Below are 8864 nucleotides of genomic sequence, written 5' to 3'. Positions count from 1 at the left end.
CATTCGCAGTTTCACTGTACCGGCCGTGTGTACTTAGACATGCATGGCTTAATCTTTGAGACAAGCATATGCTACTGGCAGGATCAACCAGGTAGCTGAACCGCAACGGCAGCTGACAAGACAGGGAGCCAAGCCGACAAACACCGGGTGCTCGCGCGGGCTGACGGAACGAGGAGCAGAGCGCAAAGCAGCCCACCTTGCCGGGCACGACTGAGACCAACCGACCCTTCGGGTTCACACACGGCAAGCACACCTTTTTTTTTGTTGTGGGGGGAAAGGACAAGTCTTGCTGATCTCTTGATTCTGCCTCACCGTTTACAAACAAGACTTGCTTTTTTGTGGGTGCCGCCCGACCCTGCACTTCAAGTGTGTTGCTCTTTACTTTCCGGTCCGTTTATTTGTGTGTGTGCGTGCCAAAGTGCTTGCAAAGGGATAGCAGACGGAGCCGACAGCACTTGCACGCAGGTCGCCAAGGAAGTCGTGAACACGCTCGGGGTAAAGCCACCAAGACACCCTCTCTCTCTCTCTTTTCGACGCGACACCGCTGGAAAGGGGCAGGGCTGTGTCTGAGAAGCTGGGGCACATGGCCTCCCCACGACAGGGAGGTTGGCACCGGGTTCAACTTTTCAATTCGTGCAACAAAAACCGGTAACCGACAAATACAAAGCATACACACACACACACCGCGCGTGTGCCCTTGCTCTGGTGCTAGAGAAATCGAGTGCTCGAGCTGGCCGGAACGGGACGCCCCGCTCCGGAGCTTCACAATCGGACCACTGCGGTAGCGACCAGTGGGACGTCTCGGCCTCACACGAACAGCACAGAGATCAGCACACAGGAGACGGCGCACAACGAGTAATCTACCTAGCACGCCGCCGACCAAGTGGCCAAACTCTCGAGAGGAATGTCCGTCTGACACAAGGGACAGAAACGGGAGGTAACCGCTGAGCCTGAAACACCAGCAAATAAATGCTAGCCCGCCTGGGCCCTCCAACGTCGGACAGTCCTCGCCGTATCGATCGAGTGACCTGGGCACGCACTTTTTTTTCCTTTCACACAGTGTGGGGTTGGCGGCGGCGGGGTGGGGGGGGAGAAAGCATGCAACTTGGTTGACGTCGCCTGGTCAACTCGCATCGGTTTTCCGTCCCCATCACTGTAAGGAGCAACCGCGACCAGCGTAGCCAAACAGGTCGACCAAAGCTTTCGGCGCTCGCACGGAGAGGTGATGCCAGCCGGCGTGCGTCGCCTAACTTGGACAAAATTCTGGGCACGCACTTTTCGTTTGAGACTAGGACATACATGTAGTGCAACCCAAGGAAACCAGGCGACGCCGCCACAATCTGCGCCTGACAGACAAAGATAACCGTTCACAAGGAGCCTTGTTATTTCGCACCAAGTCTTTTGCGGGCATAGTTTCTTTCTTTGACATGTATATCTGTATGAAGGTCGGCTTTGCTCTGCCATCGCAGCCTCCCTTCTTTGCTTTTCTCACTGTACCAACAGACATGTCATAGACTTTGGTTTTTTTTTTATTAATTCTTTTCCTGTGGGTGTGGTGTGCCTCCGCACCCCCCAATCTGTTCCAAGGCCTTGTTTTCTCTCGCTCGCCAAAACACTTTGTCTGTTTTCACAGCCAGTCTACCGGCCTAGACCCAACTGTGCGATATTTCAGAGCCGGCAACAGAGCATGGAAAGTCCGCCAGATTTACCCTTAAATGCTCATAAATGACTTCCAGGCACTCTTCGGAAGGTCTTTTATTTCAAAAGAAGGTCCTTCCTTGAGGGAGCACTTCTTCGGCCACTTTGCAAGTGCAACCGCTGCCAGCAAAAGTTCTGAAAATCGAGTTCCCGAAAATCTCCGGGTACCCCGCCAACCCCCAGCCACCCGAATCGCAAGTGTCAATTCGGCGGGTTGCCTGCCGGTAGTCCTTCCGAAAATGAGGCGCCAAATCGCCGCAACGGCCATTTTTCATTTCGGCATCGGGACTTCCGACGGCAACTGATTAACTAGCCCGGGGACTAGAGCGGCAGCAAATGCAACGTGCCCTCTTGGCGGGAGCAACTTGACCGCCCCCGTGGGGAAAGGTCAACTCGGGGCCCGGGAAAGTCGCCGAGTCCGACCCCATACACTTCCATGAGTTGGGGGTTTTGGCCTTCCCGGCCCAAGGCTCGCCTTATTTCGGCCTGCACTTTCGGAAAAGGGTGCATTCCTTTTGGTTAATGATTTCACCAGCCCGGGTCTTAGCCTCTGCCCCGACGGCTAAGTCTTTTGGTTAATGATTTCCTGCGGCTGGGACTACCCTTTCCCCCGCCCTGCAGGCACCCGGGTCGGGAGGCCGTCGGGGGCACTTTCCGGGGCAAATCCGGACCCTTACGCAAGGGAGAGTGCGCCCCCCGCCTCGGCCGGGGGTCAGGCTGCCGCCTATTAAGCCCGACAGAAAACCCGAAAAATGGACGAAAATGGGAAAAAATCCCCATCCGAAAAAGGCTTAAAAGTCGGTTGGGCGGCAGCTAGGGTCGGTCTCTGCAGACCTGGAGGCTCGGGTGGACTCTTGGAATAAACGTCCAAGTCCCGACTTGCCACCTCCTACTACTGTGCAGATACCCCGCCAACCCCCAGCCACCCGAATGACAAGCGTCCGATCAGCGGGACGAATTTGACAACTCTGGCCGGACCTCTGGAACTCCATCCCGGGTAACCGGGGCAAATTTTTCCGCTTGATCGCCCTTCCACTGGTTAACCATTTGCCCTTTCGGACTTAGTCTCTGGACATTATTCGACGGATTTTCTGGTTAACCATTTGCCCTTTCGGACTTAGTCTCTGGGCATTATTTTCGACTTTTTGGTTAATGATTTCATACTTTTTACTTACTTTTGCCCTTTTTGGTTAATGATTACTCTGCTTACTGGTTAACCATTTGCCCTTTCGGACTTAGTCTCTGGACATTATTTTCGAGTTTTTGGTTAATGATTTCACACTTTTAACATATTTTTGCGCTTTTTGGTTAATGATTACTCTGCTTACTGGTTAACCATTTGCCCTTTCGGACTTAGTCTCTGGACATTATTTTCGACTTTTTGGTTAATGATTTCACACTTTTTACTTACTTTTGCGATTTTTGGTTAATGATTTCACACTTTTAACATATTTTTGCGCTTTTTGGTTAATGATTACTCTGCTTACTGGTTAACCATTTGCCCTTTCGGACTTAGTCTCTGGAGATTATTTTCGACTTTTTGGTTAATGATTTCACACTTTTAACTTAATTTTGTGCTTTTTGGTTAATGATTTCACACTTTTTACTTACTTTTGCGATTTTTGGTTAATGATTACTCTGCTTACTGGTTAACCATTTGCCCTTTCGGACTTAGTCTCTGGACATTATTTTCGAGTTTTTGGTTAATGATTTCACACTTTTAACATATTTTTGCGCTTTTTGGTTAATGATTACTCTGCTTACTGGTTAACCATTTGCCCTTTCGGACTTAGTCTCTGGAGATTATTTTCGAGTTTTTGGTTAATGATTTCACACTTTTTACTTACTTTTGCGCTTTTTGGTTACTGATTTCACACTTTTTACATATTTTTGCGCTTTTTGGTTAATGATTACTCTGCTTACTGGTTAATTATTTGCCCTTTCGGACTTAGTCTCTGCACATTATTTTCGAGTTTTGGTTAATGATTTCACACTTTTAACATATTTTTGCGCTTTTTGGTTAATGATTACTCTGCTTACTGGTTAACCATTTGCCCTTTCGGACTTAGTCTCTGGAGATTATTTTCGAGTTTTTGGTTAATGATTTCACACTTTTTACTTACTTTTGCGCTTTTTGGTTACTGATTTCACACTTTTTACATATTTTTTGCGCTTTTTGGTTAATGATTACTCTGCTTACTGGTTAATTATTTGCCCTTTCGGACTTAGTCTCTGCACATTATTTTCGAGTTTTTGGTTAATGATTTCACACTTTTAACATATTTTTGCGCTTTTTGGTTAATGATTACTCTGCTTACTGGTTAACCATTTGCCCTTTCGGACTTAGTCTCTGGAGATTATTTTCGACTTTTTGTTAATGATTTCACACTTTTAACTTAATTTTGTGCTTTTTGGTTAATGATTTCACACTTTTTACTTACTTTTGCGATTTTGGTTAATGATTACTCTGCTTACTGGTTAACCATTTGCCCTTTCGAACTTAGTCTCTGGACATTATTTTCGAGTTTTTGGTTAATGATTTCACACTTTAACATATTTTTGCGCTTTTTGGTTAATGATTACTCTGCTTACTGGTTAATTATTTGCCCTTTCGGACTTAGTCTCTGCACATTATTTTCGAGTTTTTGGTTAATGATTTCACACTTTTAACATATTTTTGCGCTTTTTGGTTACTGATTTCATACTTTTTACTTACTTTTGCGCCTTTTGGTTTAATGATTACTCTGCTTACTGGTTAACCATTTGCCTTTCGGACTTAGTCTCTGGACATTATTTTCGAGTTTTTGGTTAATGATTTCACACTTTTTACTTACTTTTGCGATTTTTGGTTAATGATTACTCTGCTTACTGGTTAACCATTTGCCCTTTCGGACTTAGTCTCTGGACATTATTTTCGGGTTTTTGGTTAATGATTTCACACTTTTTACTTACTTTTGCGATTTTTGGTTAATGATTACTCTGCTTACTGGTTAACCATTTGCCCTTTCGGACTTAGTCTCTGACATTGTTTTCGACATTTTGGTTAATGATTTCACACTTTTAACTAATTTTGTGCTTTTTGGTTAATGATTTCATACTTTTTACTTACTTTGCGATTTTTGGTTAATGATTTCATACTTTTTACTTACTTTTGCGATTTTTGGTTAATGATTTCATACTTTTTACTTACTTTTGCCCTTTTTGGTTAATGATTTCATACTTTTTACTTACTTTGCGATTTTTGGTTAATGATTACTCTGCTTACTGGTTAACCATTTGCCCTTCGGACTTGGTCTCTGGACATTATTTCGACTTTTTGGTTAATGATTTCACACTTTTAACTTAATTTTGTGCTTTTTGGTTAATGATTTCATACTTTTTACTTACTTTTGCCCTTTTTGGTTAATGATTACTCTGCTTACTGGTTAACCATTTGCCCTTTCGGACTTAGTCTCTGCACATTATTTTCGAGTTTTTGGTTAATGATTTCACACTTTTAACATATTTTTGCGATTTTTGGTTAATGATTACTCTGCTTACTGGTTAACCATTTGCCCTTTCGGACTTAGTCTCTGGAGATTATTTTCGACTTTTTGGTTAATGATTTCACACTTTTAACATATTTTTGCGCTTTTTGGTTACTGATTTCATACTTTTTACTTACTTTTGCGCCTTTTGGTTAATGATTACTCTGCTTACTGGTTAACCATTTGCCCTTTCGGACTTAGTCTCTGGAGATTATTTTCGAGTTTTTGGTTAATGATTTCACACTTTTTACTTACTTTTGCGATTTTTGGTTAATGATTACTCTGCTTACTGGTTAACCATTTGCCCTTTTGGACTTAGTCTCTGGAGATTATTTTCGACTTTTTGGTTAATGATTTCACACTTTTTACTTACTTTTGCGATTTTTGGTTAATGATTTCACACTTTTTACTTACTTTTGCGATTTTTGGTTAATGATTACTCTGCTTACTGGTTAACCATTTGCCCTTTCGGACTTAGTCTCTGGAGATTATTTTCGAGTTTTTGGTTAATGATTTCACACTTTTTACTTACTTTTGCGATTTTTGGTTAATGATTTCACACTTTTTACTTACTTTTGCGATTTTTGGTTAATGATTACTCTGCTTACTGGTTAACCATTTGCCCTTTCGGACTTGGTCTCTGGACATTATTTTCGAGTTTTGGTAATGATTTCACACTTTTTACTTACTTTTGCGATTTTTGGTTAATGATTACTCTGCTTACTGGTTAACCATTTGCCCTTTCGGACTTAGTCTCTGGAGATTATTTTCGAGTTTTTGGTTAATGATTTCACACTTTTTACTTACTTTTGCGATTTTTGGTTAATGATTACTCTGCTTACTGGTTAACCATTTGCCCTTTCGGACTTAGTCTCTGCACATTATTTTCGAGTTTTTGGTTAATGATTTTCACACTTTTAACATATTTTTGCGCTTTTTGGTTAATGATTACTCTGCTTACTGGTTAACCATTTGCCCTTTTGGACTTAGTCTCTGGACATTATTTTCGAGTTTTTGGTTAATGATTTCACACTTTTTACTTACTTTTGCGATTTTTGGTTAATGATTTCACACTTTTTACTTACTTTTGCGATTTTTGGTTAATGATTACTCTGCTTACTGGTTAACCATTTGCCCTTTCGGACTTAGTCTCTGGAGATTATTTTCGAGTTTTTGGTTAATGATTTCACACTTTTTACTTACTTTTGCGATTTTTTGGTTAATGATTTCACACTTTTTACTTACTTTTGCGATTTTTGTTAATGATGACTCTGCTTACTGGTTAACCATTTGCCCTTTCGGACTTAGTCTCTGCACATTATTTTCGAGTTTTTGGTTAATGATTTCACACTTTTTACTTACTTTTGCGATTTTTGGTTAATGATTTCATACTTTTTACTTACTTTTGCGATTTTTGGTAATGATTACTCTGCTTACTGGTTAACCATTTGCCCTTTCGGACTTGGTCTCTGGACATTATTTTCGAGTTTTTGGTTAATGATTTCACACTTTTAACATAATTTTGCGCTTTTTGGTTAATGATTACTCTGCTTGCTTGTTACTGATTTCCCCTTTCGGACTTGATCTCTGGCCGTTCTTTTCGACCTTTTTGGATAAGGTTTCCACACTCTGAAATTATTTTGGGCTCACTGATTAGGCGAGATCAAGGGGGCATGCCTGGGCACTTTGGGCTCAGTTTGGGAAGGCGGCGTCCGTGTGCTCCTCCGCCCTTCCCGCACTTGCGGCTAGGTTTGCCAAACTGCGCTGACCCGCAGCCCTGCCTTTTTGCCCACGGCACGGAACGACTCAAGTCTGGCTCCGTTCCAGGCCGTTGCCTCCGGCTGCCCGCCGTCCGGCCGGCCTGGGACGTACCCCGGCTGACGGCGCCGGAGGCCCTCTAGCAGCCACCGGTGCCGCGGGCCAATGGGTCCGGGCGTTCCGGAGCTATCGGTGGGGAAGTGCTCTCCCCTTTTCCTGACGCCGTTCGCCCGAGCAGAGGTGCAGCCTGACGGGACTGCTGTCGCCTTCCGCGGCGCACCGGCCCTTTCACCTGCCGTCGACCGCGCGGAGCTCGGACCTCCCTCCCCGAAGTTATGGCCCCGGCGCCGGAGGGTGCCCGGGCCGGGCATTCAGCGGGGTGAGTCTTCACCTTCCCGGTCAGCCTGCGGGGTCGGTGCGCCGGCACTCGACGCCGGAGGGTCCCCTCTTTCGTAGAGCCCCGCCCGGTGCCGATCGGCCGGCGGATTGCGGAGCGAACCGCGCCTGACCGACGGGCCTCGGAAACCCGTTGCAGTCGACGGGGGGGAACCGGACAGCGGACGAGGTGCCGATTCCACCCGCAGATTCGATCCCGAAATCCCGCGGGATTCGGCGGTCCGACCCGACAGATTCAAACGTCGCCCGGGCGGCCCCCAGCGGTCGGGCCGGCCTGGTTCCGCCACCGCCCGATGCCCCTCGCCCCCGGCTACCGCCGGCCGCGCAGACCGAGCGAATGCGGCCGGACGTCCGGCGGCAATCGGCCGGAAAGGCGGTATGGCCATTTCCTACTGTCCTCGGACGGGCAGAGGGGCGGCGCCGGGCACTCGCGGACCAGGCCGCGCCCCTCCGAGCCCTACCGCCTGCCGTCGACCGCGCGGGGATCGGACCTCCCTCCCCGAAGTTATGGCCCCGGAGCCGGAGGGTAGCCGGGGCCGGGCATTCAGCGGGTGAGTCTTCACCTTCCCGGTCAGCCTGCGGGGTCGGTGCGCCGGCACTCGACGCGGGAGGGTCCCCTCTTTCCGTAGAGCCCCGCCCGGTGCCGATCGGCCGGCGGATTGCGGAGCGAACCGCGCCTGACCGACGGGCCTCGGAAACCCGTTGCAGTCGACCGGGGGGAACCGGACAGCGGGACGAGGTGCCGATTCCACCCGCAGATTCGATCCCGAAATCCCGCGGGATTCGGCGGTCCGACCCGACAGATTCAAACGTCGCCCGGGCGGCCCCCAGCGGTCGGGCCGGCCTGGTTCCGCCACCGCCCGATGCCCCTCGCCCCCGGCTACCGCCGGCCGCGCAGACCGAGCGAATGCGGCCGGACGTCCGGCGGCAATCGGCCGGAAAGCGGTATGGCCATTTCCTACTGTCCCTCGGACGGGCAGAGGGGCGGCGCCGGGGCACTCGCGGACCAGGCCGCGCCCCTCCGAGCCCTACCGCCTGCCGTCGACCGCGCGGGGATCGGACCCTCCTCGCCGAAGTTATGGAGGTAAGACCGGGAGGCTGCCCAGGGTCGGGACTTCAACCGGCTGCCGCCACCCTTTCCCGCCTGTCCCACGGGCTCGGAGATCCAGGCCCTGCAAAGACCCTCCGGTCGCCACCCGACAGGTGCTTTACCGGAGAAATCGTAAACCGGCGTCAGGGCCGGACCTGTCCCGCAGAGGGCAGCCTGCGCCCTTATGCTTTCCCTTTTGCTTTGGCCCCGCAGTAGCAAATGGTTCACCGATAAGTCGGGAACCCACACGCCCGGCCCCACCCGCCCATCCTTCCGCAATGCATCGCCTAGACACACGCACCAAGGGCGCTCTCCTTCCCCCGCCTCCCACATCCCACAGGATGTGCCCTCAGACCACGGCGCCCACACAACCACCCACCCACCCAACCTTCCTA

This window comes from Heterodontus francisci, unplaced genomic scaffold (genome assembly GCF_036365525.1).
Source record: "Heterodontus francisci isolate sHetFra1 unplaced genomic scaffold, sHetFra1.hap1 HAP1_SCAFFOLD_1142, whole genome shotgun sequence".
Lineage (NCBI taxonomy): Eukaryota > Metazoa > Chordata > Chondrichthyes > Heterodontiformes > Heterodontidae > Heterodontus > Heterodontus francisci.
The sequence above is the reverse complement of the archived record's forward strand: the minus strand, read 5'-3'. Positions refer to the sequence as shown.